This window comes from Cylas formicarius, unplaced genomic scaffold (assembly GCF_029955315.1).
Source record: "Cylas formicarius isolate icCylForm1 unplaced genomic scaffold, icCylForm1.1 PGA_scaffold_4__25_contigs__length_36172078, whole genome shotgun sequence".
Lineage (NCBI taxonomy): Eukaryota > Metazoa > Arthropoda > Insecta > Coleoptera > Brentidae > Cylas > Cylas formicarius.
Genome location: NW_026844334.1, coordinates 30,967,825 through 30,989,695, shown reverse-complemented (window position 1 = coordinate 30,989,695; position 21,871 = coordinate 30,967,825). Strand labels below are relative to the sequence as shown.

At 35.1% G+C, this 21,871-nt stretch overlaps 1 protein-coding gene across 8 annotated transcripts in view; it reads right to left on the bottom strand.

The window, feature by feature from the left end:
* LOC132700300 (tropomodulin) overlaps nucleotides 1-21,871 on the bottom strand; it is a 224,886-nt gene that overhangs the window by 16,050 nt on the left and 186,965 nt on the right. The window contains exon 7 of one of the 8 annotated variants that reach the window (XR_009618626.1): nucleotides 13,515-13,587. The exons of the other annotated variants lie outside the window; for them this stretch is intronic. The gene's annotated coding sequence lies outside the window, so the exon portion shown is untranslated. The remainder of the gene's footprint in view (nucleotides 1-13,514; nucleotides 13,588-21,871) is intronic. 8 annotated transcript variants of the gene reach the window in all.

Sequence of the window (21,871 nt, the reverse complement as noted above, 5' to 3'; positions counted from 1 at the left end):
TGTAATGAAATAGAACGTAATAAATTGTTACTTTGTACATTTTTTTTATGTACTTATTTCAAGAATTGCTCGGCGAAAAAGATTGAAAACATACTTATATTCGGCTTGTTAGTGTAGGTTGATAAATTTCTAGTAGATGTGACATAACTTCTCGTCCATTTTTAAAACCCCGCAACGCAAATTTTTGCACATTTCAAAGCTCGCCAAACGATGCTTCAGGCATGGGCGACCCCTATTAGTCGATTGCTACTTTAACGTCAACTACAATTTAATAGTGTATCCCATTTTCAGTTGAGTTTTACAAGCTGATTTAAAAAAAAAAACGAAAATCTGAAAATGTCGCTGTCGGGTCGTCTCGCGTTTAAATATCCGTAAAAACAAAAAGGCTTCCAAGCCGACAGTTTCATTTATTTTAATCGTTTGAGCAACGGACCCGCCAATTTGTAAACAGAAAATTCAAATGTTACATTGCTTCGACTAAAATCGCGTTTGATTTTTGAAATTGCATTACTGAACGGTTCGAGGTTTTTTTTTTGTAATCGACATTTATAGCGTAATTGACGTCCCGATGGAAACTCGTTTATTTCCAGCGGGGTTTCGACTTATTTCATTTTGTTGGTCTCTCATATTCCGCGAATTTGAAGTATTTTACCACGTTACCGTTACGTACGGTAAATTCCGGGAGTTTCATTTTGCGACGGTGACGAGGATATACGCCGAAAACGAGGAGTTACTGAAATTTCACCTGTTTCATTGATATATAGGGTGTTATTTTAGTGACTTTGTTTAATCTAATTAGTCAATCTGGACCCAGCCTCGATCTTACTTCTTTTCACACCGCCTCCCTTCGGAGGTTGAGGAGTCAAACGACTAACATAATCTTGTCGGGCTGGTGTACCGGGTGGTCGTAATTGGAGTGTTTTAACCGGAAACCCCTATTTCTGAAGTAGATCGAGCAAAATCGACTGGCATGTCAACGGCTGGATTTAAATTCGAATTCGAATAAAACTTCCTTATTTTATATGACAATCACAGTTGGCTGTGGTCTTAAAAAATGCCTGTGCCTAGCCCTTTCATCGAAGAACTACGTAAAAGACACAAATATACAAGAATAAGGATGTTGTTAATCAACAGGCAAACAAGACAAAAATGATTATTTTTAAACTTACCTGTGAGATAAATACAGTACAGGTACTTATCCTTACTCTATGAACTATTCAGTGAAAACAGCCTCGCAGGGTCAAAACTCGAGAATCATGTACATAAATACGTACTTAATGGAAGGATCGCGATCACGAGCATATTCCAATTTAGATTAAACTCTTAAGAATGATACATATCACCTGATGTTAAAATAAACGCTTCTACTTATTTCAAAATACCTCGCAGCATCAATACTTAATCAAATTTAAAAATGTCCATTTAAGTTTCGAATAAAAATTTCATGTTTCTACAAATGTTCGTTACGGCCCATTTAATACAGAATAAACATCTGTTGGGATGGGTTTTACCACGGTCCTGGGAAGGTCTGCAGTTAAAGTACTGTAAAATACTAAAAACAGCAAAGCAATAAATGCACTACAATGTTCGTCATACAGTAGCAATCAGTATTAGTATTGATATACGTATCCGACCATCTTCAAATATAGAAAGATACTGTTTTCGAAATAGTATGTCCTACACATTTAAGAATTCCGAGTTCCCGCTTTGCTTTTATAAATGAGCAGATGGGAATATGGGTTTGTTGAAACTTGCTAATTATTTTTTCTACAACCCGTTCCCTTAAAAAAAGCTTTTGTCCAGCCATTTTCAGCCCTATAGATTTGGTGGTATCCGTGATGAAAAAAGGCCGAAATATAGGACATTTTTTTATTCTGGTATTAGTAGGCTGTGCATATATGTCAATACAGTTAGGGACATAATTTTTATTCCATACTGAATTTCGTGTTCTGTCATCCATCATTTTAGTGGCCAAAGTTTTAGTTCATATAGCAATTCAAAATGTACCAAAATAATGAAAAGTATGATATGATAAAGTCTTACATTTTGTCAAACGAAAACGTAGAGATGAACTTTATTTCAATACATATCCAGAGCAGCCAAGGCCAAGGCCAGATCAAAATCATTTAAATGAAGAAGAAAGAATAAAATCCAAGCACGTCCTCACGGGCACTCGCTGACGTAGGAAATGCTGGAAAAAACCATATCGTACCAGAAAAGTCCACCAATTATATGAAAGAATACAATTTTGCACAAAGCACAGAAAAATCTTCATCTAGTGTATTAAAATCTTCAAGGTCGCTTTGGATTCAATGTATGGGTAGGAATTTTTCGAGGTAGATTTGTGGGACCTTTTTTTTACCAGTATCTGAGAGCAGTTATATATACATATTTTGCGAAGATATGTTGTTCCACTTTTGGAAGACTTGTCATTAATTCTTGAAAGGTAAGCAAGCAAGGTGGTTGCCCCGCTCACAACGTAAGGATTGTAAGTGAACTTTTAAATGAAGAGTGTGGCAATGTTGGATTGGAACTAGAGGCCCCATTCTGTGACCTGCGAGATCGTGTGATCTAACTCTAGATTTTTTCTATGAGGGAGATTATAAGATTTTATATTTAAACATGGAATATTATAAATCAAAGCAGAGTTGGAGGTAGCCACTCCAGAATTGTTTGCTTCCATAAATCCCATAGTTAGGGAACATAATTAATGGAAAAGGTTAAATTTTAATATTTATTGTGTTTTGTTTACTGGGTTAAAATAAATATAATCTTGTTTTCTAAACAATACAAAATATTAAAATTAAATATTAAAAATAATTAAAATTTAAATATTAAACGGTTCTTAGGTTTCGTATTTTTCCCTTACGTTATTTTAAATTGGCCTTATCTTTTTTAAAGTTCAAGTGCTGATTAAATTATTTTAAAGATTTCCATTGACTTCTTTTTGTTCATATTATGCACAGCCTACTAATGCATAAACAAAAAATGCCCCTTTATTTCCGCCATTCTGCATCACAAATAAGAAATAAGGGGAGAAAAAATGGGCACGCCACTGCATTAGCTCTAAAAAGATGCCCTAATAATGTTTTTCTCTGAATTCAAAATTTGTATAAATTTTCAAAAAGTTCGAATATAGAAAAACGCTCTATATCTCGGTTGGTAGTGAAGATATCTAACCAAACCTCCAGCCCTTGATAGGTAAGTCGATTTTGCTCGATCTAGTTCAAACATAGGTTTTTTAATAATCAAGTTTAACGACTTGAAGCTATGGCCTCAATGATATGCCCCAAATATGAATCTTTCCATTTTTAATATTGATTTACATTTTCCATTTCTCGCAACCATATAACAATGCACCATTCGTATCTTAAATTGTAGGTTAAGGTTAGATCTGATGAACAGTTTCTGCATGCTTATACGAGGTCTGACAATTAAGTAATGCGACCGATTTTGTTTATTGGCCTGTGGTAACACTGCGAACCTGTAGCTCCGCCACCGTATTAATAGACCTCTACTCTCTGGATTGAGACCTTGACGACCCTCCTATGATCATTTCTTCGCCTGCAGAACAGAGAAATTTAGAGCAACGGTGCGCGATAAAATTTTGTGCGAAACTCGGTGAAACAGTGACAGAAACGTATGCAAAAGTGCTTAAAGTATATGGTAGGGATTTTAAAAATGGCCGTGAGAGCATCCAAGACGAGACGCGGAGCGCGAGGCCAATTCAAGTGCGAACCAACGCGAATGCGTGCCCTTGTTCGTGAAGACCGACGACTAACCATTCGAATGTTGGCTGACGAGTTGAATATAAACCGGGAAACAGAAAGATTTTAACCGAAGATTTCGCCACGAAAAAGCAGTGCGCGAAGATGGTTCCGAAGAACCTTTCAGATGAGAAAAAAAAGCGAATGAACGTCGCTCAAGATTGTCTCGAGCAGGTTGAAAGTGATCCTACTCTTCTCGATCGAGTAATTACTGGTGATGAAAGTTAGTTCTTTCGATATGAAGACAACAGTGGCTGTCCCTTGGAGCGCCAAGGCCAAAGAATGCTAGAATGAGCAAGTTGAAAGTAAAAACCATGTTGATTTATTTCTTCGACAGCAAAGGGGTGGTTCACAAGAGTTCGTACCAGATCATAAATCAAGTATTCTACCGCAATGTGCTCGAAAGGTTACGAAAAAGGGTGCTGAGTGCTTCCAGAGATCGCGAAGACTTGGGTTCTGCATCACGACAATACTCCCTGCCACACTGCGTTCAGTGTCTCTAAGTTCTTGGTATCTAAAGGCATCCCAACGTTACCGCAACCGCCTTATTCACCGGACATGTTACCTTATTCTCCAATACAAAAAAAATCGTCAAAGGTGACGCCGTTGAAGATATCCAAGAATCTGTGAAGTGGTTCAGAATTGTTACGAGAACTGGAAAACTAGCTGAAATAAGTGTATATGTGTGTGAGGGGACTACTTTGAAGGGGATCACATCGATGTACCTTAATTTCTAAATTTACTCGATTTTTGAATTTTGTCGCATTACTTAATTGTCAGACCTCGTAAATGTTCGTCGACCTTGCTCAATCCTAGATTTCATAGCAATTCGAGGGTTGCAACTTTCATTCGCCTGTTCGACTAAATGCCCAAAACAGTACTTTGTAATTCTGTAAGTTGTCAGATAGTATTACTGAATCATCCGTGTATAGCTGATGTTATTGGGTTCCATTTATTTTAACTCCTTTTGTTTCTTGGTCAAGTACTACTCTAATTATTTCTTCGGAGTATATATTAACCTAGGTGGGGGTAGTATGCAACCTTAGTTCAGATGTATTCTGAACAATGTTGATTTTAGTTGTTTGATTCAATACAATTCATTGATTACAAGGAGACATTTTTTTCATTTTAGGATATCTTTTTACAAAAATCGATAAAACACACCACCCTGATGAGAAATCGATATTGCATTCGGTCCAAATAGTAAAAAAAAGTTTACTTTTTTTTTGAGGTCCAGCATGTTCTTTAGCACAAACTTAACCACCAACAGCGTTTGGTTTAGTTTATTTACGAACTGCATATAAACAAATTTCGTACAAAGAGGCTTATTCCAATTTACTATCTCTAGCCCCGTTTTCAGCATATCTTTCTGAAATTGCTTCTTGTTTAAAGTAAGCCAATGAATGATGTCATCCTTTTTTCCAAAAAACGTGGGTATTTTTTTGGATGTTCTTGAGTGGTAGCTAGCATTATCTATGACAGACCGAGAAAGAATCAGATCTAGCATTTGCCCGTTTTGATTGAACTTTTTCTAAAAATGTAAGTAATTATTAATCTCTGTGCTCTTATTCCCTTCCATGTAAGCTTCCCTCGTACCGTAGCAATTTTATTTTATTAATAATCATAAAATTGACAATACTAAAACGTTTTACATATGGTAGATGGTCAGCTATGAATGATTTTTATTTCGATATTACTTAAACCTAACTGCAAACACAATCATCAGCTTACTAGATTATAAAAACGTTCATTTGTTAATTCTTCTCCTTCCCCAATAACCACTGGCAATCTGAAAATCTATTGTTTCCAATAATCCATATTCTGACCAATATTTCTGAGTATTCAATAGTGTTCGTGTTGGTTAATTAGAATTCCCAAAGGTTGTTTATTTTAAAGCATAGTCTGTCCGAATGACCTAGTGGAACCTTTAGTATTCGATGTTCATGTAACTGACCACTATAGGTGGTGTGGTCTTATATGTCGATGATTAAATTTTCGACTTCACTTCCGGTGAAGAACCTGAAGTAGTGATATGCGTTTGACTTGGAACTGACGTTAAAATCCACTTTTTGAACAAAGATTTGCTGTCCGTTAATCTTATAGACATTGCAAAGCAATGTCAATTTCGTAGATATTTTTTAATTTGATACGACGATTCCTTTATACAGGGTGCGGCAAAAAGGTTGGCAAGATTTCAAATAGTGGTTATTCGGTTTGTAAAACCGGCAACACTGTGTACGCACTGGTGTTAGGCAGACAAAAGCATACATCGTGCTCTCGTTGTCGAGGAGTTTATTAGAAATGGGGAATCTGTAATAGCGAGGCAGCGCGCCTTTCGTAATCATATGGAAGAACAATTCGTCGGTGGGTTTTACACTTCAGGTAAACAGGTTCTGCACTAAACCGAAAATCTAGTGGCCGACCAAGGACAGTAAGAACACCGGAAAATGTGAATGCAGTAAGAGTTTCCGCACAACAGTCTCCAAGGCGGTTCAGCTGGTAAGCATGCAGCTGCTTTGGGAATTCCCGATAGAAGTGTTCGAAGAATTTTACACAACTCACTCCAAATGCATCCGTACAAAATGATGGTAGTGCAGGAATTAAGTGCAAGAGATTTTGAAACCCGTACAATTTTGTGCCGGGATATTCTTCAAAACATTACCAGAGGCGCTGTATGTGATGTCTAGCGATGAAGCTCACTTTCACCTCTCGGGTACCGTAAATAAGCAAAATTTCCGTTATTGGTCAGCAAATAGTCCACAGGAACTTCATAAGCGACCTCTTCACAGTCCAAGTCACCGTCTGGTGTGCAATCCCGGAGTTCGTCGTGTGGGGTCCTTACTTTTTCGAAGAAGATGAAATAATGGCAACAGTCAACGGAGATCGATATTTTAATATGCTTAACAATTTCCTGCGCCCAAAAGTGAACGAGTTGAACAACGATCAACGAGAACATCTTTGGTTCCAGCAGGATGGTGGTACATCGCACACAACGCGTCGTTCACTAAATCTTCTACAAGAAATGTTCCTAAACAAAGTGGTGTTTTTAAGGGGTGATCTTGGCTTGCCGCCACGTTCGCCCGATTTGTCGCCTTGCGACTTTTTTCTTAGGGATTACCTGAAAGCCAGAGTTTTCACACATCGGCCGGGGACTTTGGAAGAATTAAAGGTAGCCATAAGACAAGAAATTGCCTCAATTCCCCAAGAAATGATCTATCGGGTAATGATGCGCTTCCGCGAGAACCTACAAGAGTGTATCGACAATAATGGCCGTCATTTAAAAGACATCATTTTTAAAAAATAACGTTCCTAAATGGCATAAAATGTACATTTCAAAAATAATTAAAACAAAATGTTTGCTTTATGTAGTTTGGTTTTTATTAACATCCCCAATAGTACCCATCATTTTGCCGCACCCCGTAGAATTATCAAATTAGCCCAGGGAGCCCTGAATGTTTTTTTTGTTTTTATTTTTATAGTCGTTGTCTACGACCCCAATTTGATTAGTTTTGCTTAGTCGACCTTAGTTATTACGTCGTATATTACGGATTTTTCTTTTACAACAATCTCTATGGACCTTCAGTCCCAACTTTAGTTAGTTGGATAAGTTAGAAGAAGTCCGATATAATACTTTTTTATTTCTCAATTGCACAATAAGTCACTAAGACGACTTTCCCAATTAACTAACTATTTTTGTTAAACAATTATGCCAAGTAAGTGGTTTTAAATTCAATAATATAACTTTCGTTGCAAAATTATGAACAACTTCTGCCTGCAGAGTTCATACCAGTCAATATATACTTTTTTTAACGTTTTTAAATACGTTTTAAAAACGTTTTCCTGGAACATTCTTTTGAAGCTGCGGCTTCAAGGGGTATATACAATAATAAAAAAAAGAAACCACGATCTATCATCATCATTTGTTGTCTCCAGTTTTCTCTATCGTGAATTTTTCTTCGTCTTCGTCTTCCTATCGCACTTGGGATCTTCCGCGTGATCTTTTTACTGAATACGGCCGTTAATGTCTGATTTTTCTTTTCCATCTTATTTCCTCATGCGGTCTGACTGCCCGTCTCTGTTTAAGTCTTGCTGCTGAACCTTTTATGGTCTTTGTCTTTAGATAGATCGTTTGGTTTTTTTCATTCTGTCTAGTTTTTCTCTTGTAAAGGTTCACATTTGGGCACCATCTGTCAGGACTGGAATAGCGCAAAATTCTTTTCAGCCATGACTGGAATGAAATCATCCTTTCAGACATTATTTTGTATAGGGTCGGCATATTTTTTAAGTAAAACGAGTGTAGTAATCTTTTGGTGGAAGTCTTTTCATGCTCATTTTCTACAGTTTCTACTTCTTTTCTTCTGTGCTTCTCTTTGGTGACCTGATGGGACCGCATTTTAACTAGTTATGCAACTCTGAAAGTTGAGTTCTGGCAACAAACAGCTTTGAACACGTTGAGAATAATAATTGTATCAATTTTAGAAAGCGCGGTTTTTAAAAATAAGGTGACCTGGTGTACGTATCCAAAGACGTATTCCATAATACGGCTAAGGCCATCAAGTTTTATTTCTTCATAAGTTGGCGAGCCAGGAGATTCTCCTTCTGCCTAGTCCTTTTCTTCCTTCTACTCTGCCCGGCAGGAACACTTTTATCATTGTATATTCCAAGTACTCTTCATCCTTCTGAGGACCTCTTCGTTGGTTTCCCTATCAAGCCAAGGGATTCTTAGGATTCTTCAATGGATCCATATCTCAAAGCTCTGTTGTTGCAGGCAACGTCCCAGCCTCGACACCATAAAGCGGCACCGAAAATATACAATTTTATCATTGCCCTCTTAAGTGCTTCATTTGTATAAACAATGCCCTGGGTCTTTGTATTCTACACTTTGTTTCTCTAGAGTGGTCCCATGTTTCGTACATGTCATATCCAAAGCAAGTAAAACTGCCCACTATGTCGATAGCTTCGTTTTTACAGTATAGCACTTCCGGGTCACATCGGTATCCGGAGCAATGAGGCAGCGGACGCCTTAACCAAGGAGGGCTCCTCGCATAGGCATATGGGACCAGAGCCCCGCTTGGGGATCCTCCCGTGTGTGAGGCGGGGAGCTCTCGAAGCCTGGGCGAGAGACCGGGCCGCGGTGGGCTGGAGAGTTGCTCCGGGAATGAGGTACGCGAAGCTTATGATGGATGAGCCCGCCCTACCTCGGACCAGGGAGCTGCTTAGACTGACCAGAAGGGAGTGTAGAGCACTAACAGGGGCCTACACAGGACATTGCAGACTTAGGAGGCATCTTTGCTTGCTAGGCATTGGAGACGACCCGTAGTGTAGGTAGTGCATGGAAGGGGAGGAGACCCTGTATCATCTGCTCACCGAGTGCCCTGCCTTGAGATGGGCAAGATTGGGAGTCTTCGGAACGGCCCTGATCGATCCGGACTCAGTGCACGGTATTGGGCTAAAGGAGTTGCTGACCTTCGTTGCGGCATTCTGGACGCCCTCTAGAGCGGCCTGGGGGCACAACGGGCCCATCTGGTGACCTAAGTGCATGGACGCCCGCGAGAGCGACCCCCCTTTGATACCAATACCAAATTCCAATACAGTATAGCACACTCTCTCGCATTAAGCATTACCATCGCGGTAATTTAAAAAACCTCGACTCTTCGATTTGCCTCCTTCCTCCGTTAAAACGTATTAACAAATCGATAGTATGACAGCTGGTCTGTCGAAATCCCATAAGCGACGCGACAGCTCGTCACGTCAAAAATAAACACACACAACAGGAATTACAGGAGCAATTTCATCCGTTCCCCCGGATATAGCACAATGGCGTCCCGAATTCCGAATGCAAACGCCGCGTCGTCCGGAGAAAAATAAAGAATTCCGTTTGTCTCGAGAATTTCCACTACGACGCCCGACTACCGGAAACCTTTATTTTCCATTAAAACCTTCCACTCTTCCGCATTTAAAGGGATATAATGCAGGCCGCTTTCGCGTGATCTCTACGAATTTTCGTAGGGTGTTTTGTTGTTTTCCACAAAGCAATAAAATCGATTGATATATAGAATATAAGCTCCCCCCCCCCCTTCCATTAGTGGCCACGAGTTCACGCACATTGGCAATCAGTGCGAATTCCATCGACGAAGCGTGATTTGTGTTGCATACATTTCCATTTTGGTTAATATTTCGAGCAGCCCCCGTAAACAAGTTATTAAAATCGGTGGTGCGTGGTCGGCTTCGAAAATATAATCAAATCGAAATATCAAAATTCCATTTCCCGGTTTCAGTTTGCGGGGGACGGCCCGAATAGTAATTAAGTAATTTTCGAATAGGTTTTTATTTATTAAAGCGTATTTTTAAAGCTGGTATTTTAAAAGCATTTTCAAGAAAATTGGCCTTCAACGGTGAAAATATAATTACGAAGGAAATGCTATCGTTCCGATCAAATTTAAAAACGAAACCCAGTGTGATTTTTAACATTGCCACTACAAAATAAGTGTCCTGAAATTATTATTATGTACTTTCGGATTATAAAAAAAATATTAACTTTTATTTCATTGTACTAAAATTGACATTTTTCAATAATGGCAACATAACATATTTAATCAGGATTTATTGGGCGACGCCAATGGAAATAACAATTTTGATGAAAAGTAGTTCATGTTACGTAAATACTTATTATTATATACTTTTCAAAGAAAAGTCATCCTGTTCACTTCTCCAGGTTCAGTTAAGCTCTGAAGAAGCCAACAAGATGATTGCCGAAAGTTCAGCAACGTAGATTCACGAATAGACGCAGAAGGAATTAAAAAAATTTGGAAAAAGTACAATCGTTAACACCTGCATCATATTCATATGAACTTTTAACAGCGAAATGTAGCAATGAAGCAATATGGATATGACATTTAGGAACTTTTCACAAAGAAATCTAAAAACCAATGTACAGGCTATGAGGCACCACTACCTTATCTCTAGGTTCATTTCGTTCACTCTAGGTTAGACTTCTCATTTATTCTATTTTCATGTATACAGGATGATAATAATACAAATTTATCTGCGATATTTCAATGTTGTTTCGATTTATTTACTTTGCAAAACTTTCATTTTTAAATGAAAAAAACCTTACGGTGTTGCCATATTTTGGGTATCATCGGTTTTCTCATTTTTCTTCAAACCAAAATTTAAAAAAATATCTGCAGCAAATTTTCAACATCCTGTAGAATTCATGAGTATTTAAAACATGCAGCGGTAATTTTCCCATAGCCGCGAATTCTGCAGCAATAATTGCCCTTATACTAGTAAATAAGTTTGAGGTTTATTACTCCTTTTTTTTTTTAGTTTAAAATGTTACTTAGTAAGTAATAAAAGTGAAGATGCAGCTGGAGGAAACTACATGAACTAAATCCATCGTCAGTTTAGGACGCAAGTCTTGCAAAAATAAAAGACGTCGTCAGATATTCAGTGAAGAAAAGCAGCTAGATATTCTATTGCACTTTAAAGGCACTATTGAAACATTGAAACAGAATATTAGAACAAACCTGCAATCGCCCTACGGATTAATAAATGAAGGACCTACAAGTTTTTACCGTTGCAAAAACGGGATTTTATTGTCACTATTCGAGCAGAGAAAACAAAAAAAGTGATTGAAAATAATCAGTAGGGCATAATTTCGGTAAAGGTGTAGTGCGCGATTTGGAAAAACAAAATTGTAGGCAAAGTGCTTTTTTGGCATACTGTTCAAAGTAAGTACTCGGTGTTCGGAATAGACTGACGAACACGGTAATTAGCTTTGGCCCCCAAAGAGCCCAGACCCAACTCTATTAGAATTTAAAAAAAAAATAAAGCACCCACTACCCAAAAACTCAGAAACCAAATACTAAACAAATGCAGAAAACTGAGTTTGTTTGAAATGCAATACGTCATGTAAAGGCTGCATACACTAAATGTAGGCCATATTGAACGTCTTAAATAATAATAATAGTATCATAAATAATTCGGAAACGGTAATTTGTAGACGTCTCATATTATATATCGTTGAATTCGAGTCTATCTAAAGATAGCATAATATACGGGGATTTGCATTTAAAAAAAATAAAAAAAAATGATGATGTACCAGGTACAATAACACTGTAAGATTTTTTTCATTGAAAATGCAAGTTTTGCAAAATAAATAAACGACAAGAGTTTTTTTTTATACGCAAAGTTAATAATAATAATAATAATAATAATAATAATAATAATAATGTGCTTCTTCTGTAGACGACCAATTTAAATTTAAAATAATACATCACATTATGTATATATACAAAATAAACAAACCAAAATTCTCCCTGTGCGGGATAGTAAATTTACCCTGCCACATATTGCAGAAAGTGAAGTTGATAAATGTTTAAAGGAACTGCAATTACAATTTACATAAAATACAAAGTCTAACCTACATATTATAAAATTTTTCAACGCAAATATTGCTTTAAATTTGTTATTGAGAACAAACAAATCTTTGTTATTTATTAGTGTATATGTATATTTTTTATTATATGTCGTTTACTTTTTGTTCTTTATGTATTTTTGTAGTGGTTTATTGCTTCAAGGTTTACAGATAGAATAAATTTTTTGAGATGCTTTTTAAAATCATCATCATATTATGGATCCCTGTCTTAAGTCCTCATCTAGGAAGTTATAAAAATGGGCCTGCAAAAATGTGTAAGATCTTTGGCCTATTTGTTATTTACACTTATTTGTTATCACATTTTCTCTATTTCTTGCATTGTAAGAATGACTTATATTTTGTAGTTTGGTTTTGTTTTTGAAAATATATAAAACCTTTGTTTTACAAAATAACTGCGTTACTGTCAAACATTTCGACTCCCTAAACAGTTGTACAGAACAATAGTTTCTTGTTTTTTTTTGGAAAACTATTTTTAGGAAAAACTTTTGCATAATTTCCAATTTTTTAGCATGTAAATCCAGTACTCCTCCCCATACCATATTGTAACATTTGGTGTTTACTTAAAATTTTTCTAAAATATTTCAATTTGAAAATTAGTGGCCTTAGATTATTTACTAGTGTTTGTAAATGTGTATTCCATTTTAATTTTGTATTGTATTGTATTGTATTGTATTGTATTGGTTTTTTCTTCATTAATCGCAAGTGACATGACAAAGTCATTTTCCACTTTGATTTTAAGATTTTCATTGGTCGTCCGCAAAACCATAATATGAGAAGTCTAAATTCACCTAGAGATAAGGTAGTAGTGTCTCATAAACTGGACACCCTGGACTTAAACTACTACTATAAGTACCTAGGGAACTGGTTATCATCATATTATGGGATACCCTGCATAGGGTTGCTTTTTGAAACTGAATCGCAAAAGCTCGGGTTATTTCAAAAACGGCTGAATCAAATACCGACATATGTGTTATCTTTTTTATCTTTACGATGATCATTTGTTTTTACTGGTATGTTCAGAAAATAATAACGAAAAATATGATACAATTTTTACATACAGAAAATTACCTAGCCTGTTTAATTAAGCTTTGAATTTTTGATTTGTTTTTAAATAAAATCTTAATACACAGTTTTATTTGATCGACATCTATTGTTAATAAGCAAATAAAAAACATTGTAAATTCATTTGGTCAGTAGTATTCGGCAACCAAATAAGGAAACGCACACAACTTAAACAATATTTCTGCAGCGAAATAATAGCCATATATAGCGATAGCGGAGTGTCATCTCGCGTAACATGCTTATACCTTCACTTGATTAGCGGCGTTTTCCTGTGGTTAAAGAACCTGAACTGCAATCGCATTTTTAAGTCTTTTCGAACTGCGAGGACAAAGAGAAAAACAATTCATATTTATCACGGACGGTCACTATAGGTAATTTATAGGTTTCCCGTTTTTTAGTTGCACTCGGAAAATACAAAGCGCTCATTTATTTCCTCCCCTTGAATGAATTGGTCTACTTATACGAGATTAATATATGAAATATGCATCAACTAAATGTATAACAAATAAAGAAAATGGTATATATTACGGAAACTGTCTAAACAACCTTGTCGTCCCATATCTTCGTTTTATGGCGTACCTCCTGAATTAATAAAGACTTTCGTGACCCAACGTCAACTTATCGCAAAATCGTTCGAATATTGTTTTTTACACAGGAGCCGATAGCGTAGTAACTCTTTCTTCTGAACCCCAGAAATGTTGCTATAAATTAAACTTATTTTCTTCAATGACACACCCCATATTCTTTTAATAATTTTATTAAGCTTGTTATGACAGTTTCAAAAGAAAATAGCATGCAATAAATAAATAAATAATTATATATATATATATATATATATATATATATATATATATATATATATATATATATATATATATATATATATATATATATATATATATATATATATATATATATATATATATATATATATATATATATATATATATATATATATATCATTTCTGGTGTTACATGTTACATACAAAATTGTTAAAATGCAAATAAGGTGTCCCATTAAAAAAACACCCTAATTTATTATAACTGAAGGTAGATAAATCTCCTCCAAACATTTATTATTTAAAATTTTAACCCAGTTCAGGGTGGAGATTTTTACCTCCTTCATATTACTTTCGCGATTTCTGCTCAGAGTGGGATGGTGTATTTATTTTCCTTATTATAAGCGTTAGATGAAGCTGAGTGCTTGAGTGCTCCAAAAACATTGAAATAAATAAATATATAAAAAAGAATTATATTATATTAGTGTGAAGGAGGACCAGCTTGTTTCCGCTTTTTTGAATTTTCTTTGCACTTTGAGAGGCGGATGGACTTTTTAAATTTTCAGCGAGTTTATAGATTCCTTATTTCTTATTCCTTTAAAAATAAAAACATGTAGAACAATAAAATATTACGCACGTAATTAGTATAAATAAAAGTATTATATAATATACATAAGTAATACAAAAACACGCTTTCTGCATATTTCTATTTTCTTTCTAAAAATGAGTTGAAATTATTTAGAAACTTTTTTGTCTCCTGCAAGTTTTTCATAATACTTACCCTTTTCAAATAAAAACACATCTACATCAATTCATTATGAGATAAAAAAAAATATTATCTATTCAGACCAGCTTTCCCTTCTTCAAGAAATTGACATACAAACTACAAAAGACGTCTAAAAATGCAACATTTTCAAAATCACGCTTTATCTAAAAATATAAGAGTAACAGCAACACCCGAAGTTTATTAATGAGAGTGATGTGCCATAAAACCAACAAAACTGCGACACAGTGTACAGTGTGTCCACATTTTGTTATTATTAGAGATAGATCATGACTGTGCGCGATTTTCGTGAAACAAAAGATGAAGTTTTCAAAACAATCTGGCCGTCTTTGTTTTTGAGATACAAGGTAAAACACGCAATTTATCCGGTCATTCAGTATTTTAAACACTCTATCTTAATAAGATAAATATAATAAAAATGTAATATTATAGATCTGTCTCATTATAATTTATAAAGGCTAAAGGTATATTCTTTAAATGGCTATATTTAACATATCATTATTATTATCAGAAAAATACAACCTACACAAAAACAAAAAATAGTAAAATTAAATAGAACTGGTCAAATCAATTTCCATCAGCTTCCAGATATTTTTAGGATGCTCGACGTAATTTCTTCTTCTTCTTAACAATGCTAGATCGATTTTTAAAAAAATATTCAAGGTGTTTCACCTATGGCTTGCATCTTAAACCTTATACTTCCGAGTACGACACTGCATTCTGGATTATACATTCTAGACTAATTTAGCCTCGAAAATATATGTAAAAATATGTAAAAATATTGTTAACTGGAATAAAATGAAGACAGAAAACAGAAATATTTTTTAAAATATCAAATAATATTTCATTTAAAAAATATATTTTGATAATTAAACATTTGTTGAAATACGAATAAAAAAACAAGGAGTTTTATTTAAAAAAAAAAAACATAACTTTAGCTAGTCTCCTAAAAATTATATCTTTTTCAAAAAATCTGGGTAGTCCATGCATTTTACGTAAAAAGGTCTGTAACATGCCGCTCTCATCATGTCAATCCAATGCAGGATGTTTAAAATGCCAACGGTAACTGAAATGGAAAATTTTTGTAGTTTAACTTATACCTCAAAAAACAAGTCAGCTCGGAAAAGCGCATCGCTCTACCTGCGATAATAACTGAGATGGACAAGCCTTCACTTAATAAAACATCTGGAAAAATTAAATATAATCAAAATATACAGATTAAAATGTATTATATTCTAGAGAAATTTTCATTTTGCAAATTTTAAGCTTGCAATGTTTCAAATCAATTGTACATTACATAACAAAGTACTTTCAAGGTTTTCCTTTAACCTTTCAGAAGCCTCATCATTTATTTGCCGACAATTTATTTTAAAGGACATTTAGTCTGTTTCGTTTCTACATTCACGTGATTAAACATCTCACGGCGTTTAAGCCCTCCCGTTCATGTTTGCTCACGTAGTAAAATATTTAACATTAAGCTCACGCTCAAACAAAAATTCCATTTCGATTTTTAAGGGGCAAATTAAATATCAAGGAATAGTTAATATTTAAGCCCTCCCATCAGGTTTTAATAATTCGAGAGTCTATCGTAATCAATGAAGCCTGAAGCAGTTTCTTTGAAAAATTAAATTACCAGTTGTTATTTATATCTGAAATGAGATGTAGTTTTAAAATTGGACTGAACAAAAATTCATTTATCGTTCATCCTCCTTGGTCGTCTCTAACCAACAATATCAAGCCAAATCTAATATCCAATTTATCGGTAATCAAATTAACGTAAACAACAAAATATTTGGACAAAATATGTAAGTTTTAGAATTAATGAAATGCATAACAAAAAGTAAAAATAAACAAAAAAAAAACTATTTTTAATGTTTTCAATTTAATGGAATCAATGAATATGTATAAAAACTAACTAAAACCAAGAATGAATGAAGTTAAATTATTATTATTAACCGACTCCATTAGAGGATAGCACGGCACAACACAAAACGGTTTTCAATGAACAGTGAAAAGCGCGATACGATATGATTGAACTGAGCTGGCTTTTACGTCATGAAAATCCATTTATCAAAATAAATAATTGTTACATTTGATAAAGACACGGTGTTGTCGAAACAATTGTCATGTGAAAATATATAATTTCGTGAAAATCTGAACTTTTAGTTCTTATTTATTTTGATACGATAAGACTTTTTTAGGTCTTTATATGACCAAATGCGGACCCAACAACCTAGTGAAAACAGCATTTCAATATCTTTGTCTTAACTTATAATTTTAATAAAAGAACTTCGCATTCAAAAAAAACCGTTGAATTTTGGGAAACATTTCCATTTTACGGTTTGTTATTAAGGCCTAATTATCCACAATTTACCAAATGACATTTAAATTAAAAATACTATGTTATTATCTATCCGTATTGCTTTTTTTTATATATACCCAGTAGGAAAACGCTACGCATCTTTCATATCATTGTTTGCTACTTGTAAAAGCCTGCCGTTTTAAATAGTTTAAATTTTTTAAATTTATCTTAGTTTCTAGAAGAAATCGACGAGATAGGAAATAAATTATAATTAATAAGTTAGTCTTCAACAATTCATTAGTTTTGGCTAGTTGAGTAAACCTAATTTTAAATGATATATTAATTGAAAACGGAAAAGGACAAAACGTAATACTGGATACTGGAGCACTCGTGGGCATTGGATAAATAACAAATTAACATTGTATTTAGTAAATTGGGGATAATTGGATACTGTTCACTTTTTTCTGCTATAGCTAATATTATCATTTTTGGTAAAAATAGAATTTCAAAATTCAAGTCAGCAATCAAGTGTCAAGTGATTTATTCTCAGTTTGGTTTGGCAATCCATTATGGATAGACTCACGTCTGAACAACGCTTGCAAATAGTGCAATTTTATTTTGAAAATGATGATTCTGTGCAGAATACGTATCGCGTATATTCATGTCAATTGAATAATCCATGGTTGTTTTATTACAACTTAAAGTTCTAAACATCGAAAAAAAAACACCCCTTATTACATATTTAAGGCTCACTTGAAGTCTTCGATTTTTGCTGCCAGCGCCTTATCTGAATATCGTAGATTATTTATCAATGTTCCGCTCCAAATATGAACTCAGAATCTAGGTTAAATAATAGCGGAGGGAATATGATCCCCTTCCCCTTCCGGTTTTCGATGTCCTCATCGGCACAGTTTTTGATTACTCTTATATTCTCCCCATTGAGGACAACAAGTCTCAGAAATTGAATCATATAATCATGTTTCACGATGTCAAACGCATTTTCATCATTTTCTGTACGACCAGTGTGTGTTGAAAAAAGCCTCCCTGTTCAAAGCCTTACGCTACTATAGGCTTTGCTGTTTCTTCGTTTGCATTTTTAATCTCAGATCAAGTTTCTTCAATATCTGCGTCAGCTACTTGCATTTCAGCCAATTTCTTGTTTAACTCAACTTAGAATGTTGTAATTGCAGTCTTTAAGCTTATTCAGGTTGATCTTTGGCATCGATAAAGCTTCAAGAGATTCCTTTTTACTTACTTACTTTACTTCTTTACAATTCTGAAAAAATTCCGTATCCTAATGTTAGTCAGCAGAAGATTTCTGCCTTCTTAGGTTATTTCACTGGAACGTATCTGCTATACCAGAGTAAGAGCAAGTAGAGTGCGGAATAGTGTATCAACCGGTGAGACATTTTATCATCGATTGACTAACTAAAACACCCATGATGATTTTTAACGTCCTTTAAGTCAATACCAAAGTAGAATATCGTTACAATAGTTGTTTAGCATTTACTATTAGCAATATTTAGATGGATTCTAAAATGCTGCACCATATGAGATTGGTGGAAATTGGCCTTGGATGTGTCTGACCTTTAACAGTGACTCCACTACTGATGATGTTAAAAATTATCGGCAGTGGTATAGTAGGGCAAGTTCTAAGCCACTTTTGGCGGGAAAAAGTTGTTTTTTACTGAAATCTAGCGGATTTTTTTTAAATCTTCGGTTCCAACTAGAGCACGCGCCATATCGAAATCTGTTCGTGTTACTTCGTTGCGTTATCTAAGCTTTTGAAAAGCTGATTTACGGCTCTTTACACTGGTTCGCGACAAGACGATGCACTAATTCAAACTTAATAGAGCTCACGGACCATATTGACGGACTTTAATGAGCCACTTTTTAATATCAGCAATAGATTGCTCCGAGTAAATTATAATGGATACCGGAAGGTACAGTTTGTCGCAACATCCGGGGTGCATCAGGGGTCTAAGATTGGACCATTATTGCTTTCGATCTTTAACAGGCACCTGTTTCACAAAAATTATTTCAGGGCCGGATCTCTAACCACTAGCTTTCGCTCAAATTGAGACTTCTCTTAAAACATGTCTGGTCTTGACAGTGACTAGTTTCCCATAAACTGGATGTCCAAGAATCGTGGACGATATTTCTATCCTTCTAGCCTAGAAATCTTGGGTTCAATATCACTTTCTTTAATAAACTCCAGGTTGTTGTTTGCAAAACAGGTTAGGAAGCAAGTCAGGCTTATCAATCTTCTGGCTCTTCAGACTTGGGACTTTCCCGCGTATTGTCGGTAAATTTGAGTCAAGGAAAAACGAGCCTGAACTAATCGGGATCGGCTCGTTTACTCCCAATCCAACAACAATCGAAGTGAATCGGGCAGTTTCAGTAGTGAATGCTAATATCAATGGTAACAAAGGGAAATACTTTTTAAAATGGAACGGGCAAACGATTTAGTGTTGGAATTATGGAACCCTAGGGATGCAAATAAAAAAAAACGAAACTTGGTTTCATGTGGCCTGAAACCGAACTGGAGTTAAAATGTCTGTAAATTTTTCAGTCTTCGATTTAAATAAAAAAAAAGATGCCTGCTAGTTGCTTCTTTTCGGAAGCTTTTGAAAAACGAAAGCAAATCGTTTGGATTCTAATCTACGTTGCGTTGGTGTTCATATGTTAATTAATTTAATTTGTGTGTAAACTGTTCACCTAGTTAAATCCTTGTGGAAACGCCACTGACAAACATGATAGCAACATTTGTCGGGCCAATCGGAGTGTACAGTACAAAGTTGCACACGTCGTGGGATCTCTAGCTTATACCACTTTTTATCACGTCGTCATCGATGACGCGCTTGCTAAAACTTGAGAGCACTGCTCTAAAAAATGTGAAGTTGCCAAATCGATTTTTTGATATTCTCGCATGCGTTACCATATTATAGTTGTATTACAAGTCTTTGGCTTAGGTGAATTTTAGTTTTTTATATACCTTTCATGGTTTTTTACTCTAAAATTGTTTTTATTAAAAACAACTTCTCTTGTGAAATGTACAAGATGAAGATGCAGCTAACAGTCTTTGCATAAAACTCATCGCATCTTTGTTACAGTATTTCGAAAATTCCTCAAAGAAACTTCCACAGACTACTGTAAATACTATTTACAAATCTGCGTCGGTTGTTAATAAATCGAACTTGCTCAATTTTCACCAATCATTCTGCTTCTTTTTTCAGAGCTCAAATGAAACTACTCTGTACTGTTTGAGGGAGGCAGAGCTAAAGAAGGGACATGAAAATTGTCTCGGATGACTGATTCCCATATTGGTAAAAGGTAAACAAAAAAATCTACCTTAGTGCATTGTCACATCACCACCCGACCCAAAAATCATCGGTTATCAACTCTTCCTTTTAGAGAGTCGTTAAACTATCTCAGCCCGAGTCACTGAACCTTTACCTAATTTAAACCTTACTAATGCGTTCCACCGCAAAATACACCACCACAACATTCCTAACAAAATGAATTCGTAAGGAAGCCCACACTTGCCACTATGGTTTCTCCTTACATTCGAAACATCACTTTAACCACGAATCGTCAAAGACAAAATTCCGTTAAGCAGGAAATGCAGCATTCCATCCATATGAGGAAAAGAATACATTGGAGAAACAGGACGAAAAATAACAACCAGGCTAAAGGAACATGAACGAGCCTTAAGACTACGACGATAAAACTAAAATTCTTGTACGTAATTAATTCTTCTACCCATGAAAAATTCGGGAATCTATAGAAATATTAGAAATATCTAAACAACCAAACAATCTTAACCATTAACTTCCGCCAATATGGGAATCATTCATCCGAGACAATGTCCATACCCTTTCTCCGCCCTCCTCAAACAATATATAAACAGGTACAAGAGTAATTTTTCAAAGAAACTTCCACAGGCTACCGTAATACTTTTTACAAAACTTCTGGATTCCTCCTAGGTCGGCTTTTGCTGAGTCTAAATTGCTGACGTTTCGCCAATCATCCTGAAACTTCAGTCAAGCTCTGAAGAAGCCAACAGCAAAAACCGACGCAGGAGAAATCCAGAAGTTTTGTAAAAAGGTACAGAGTAGAATGCGATCCAGTTTCAGTTAAGCTCTGAAAAAGTTTACATATTTCATGAACCAAGGTTAAAATTCAGAATTGGTTAACCGCACAAAAAGTCAATTATCCAAACACAGCATGCAAATCTGAATCAATCAAGAATTGAAACAATATTTAGCAAAATGTTTTACATCTTTACAATATAAAATATTGTGATTAATAAAAAATACGTAAATCACAATAATGCTGTCCCGGCCGAGTTTGATGACGTGACTAAAACTTTATTTTGTATGACGTATATTGTAAGCATCGACGCCAAACCACGCGCCGTGGGATTCAAATTTTTTTGTTAGATACTTTGTCGCTAAAAGGAAACATATCTGGAAATAAACGTCGATAACTACAAAATGACTTTTCCTAGGCAATACGTAAAATGATTGAGTACCGTACCACCAGATGGCGTTTTCTAACATAATGGCAAAAAAAGACTAAATTTTCTGAAAAAGAACATAATGCAACGATATGAATTTGTTTACGTCGAATAAGTGCCCAACAACCCAGTGAAAACCGCATCTCAATATCTTTATCCAAACCTAAAATACGAATAAAAGAATTTAAAACTCAAATGAAGTTGAATTTTGCCAAGCA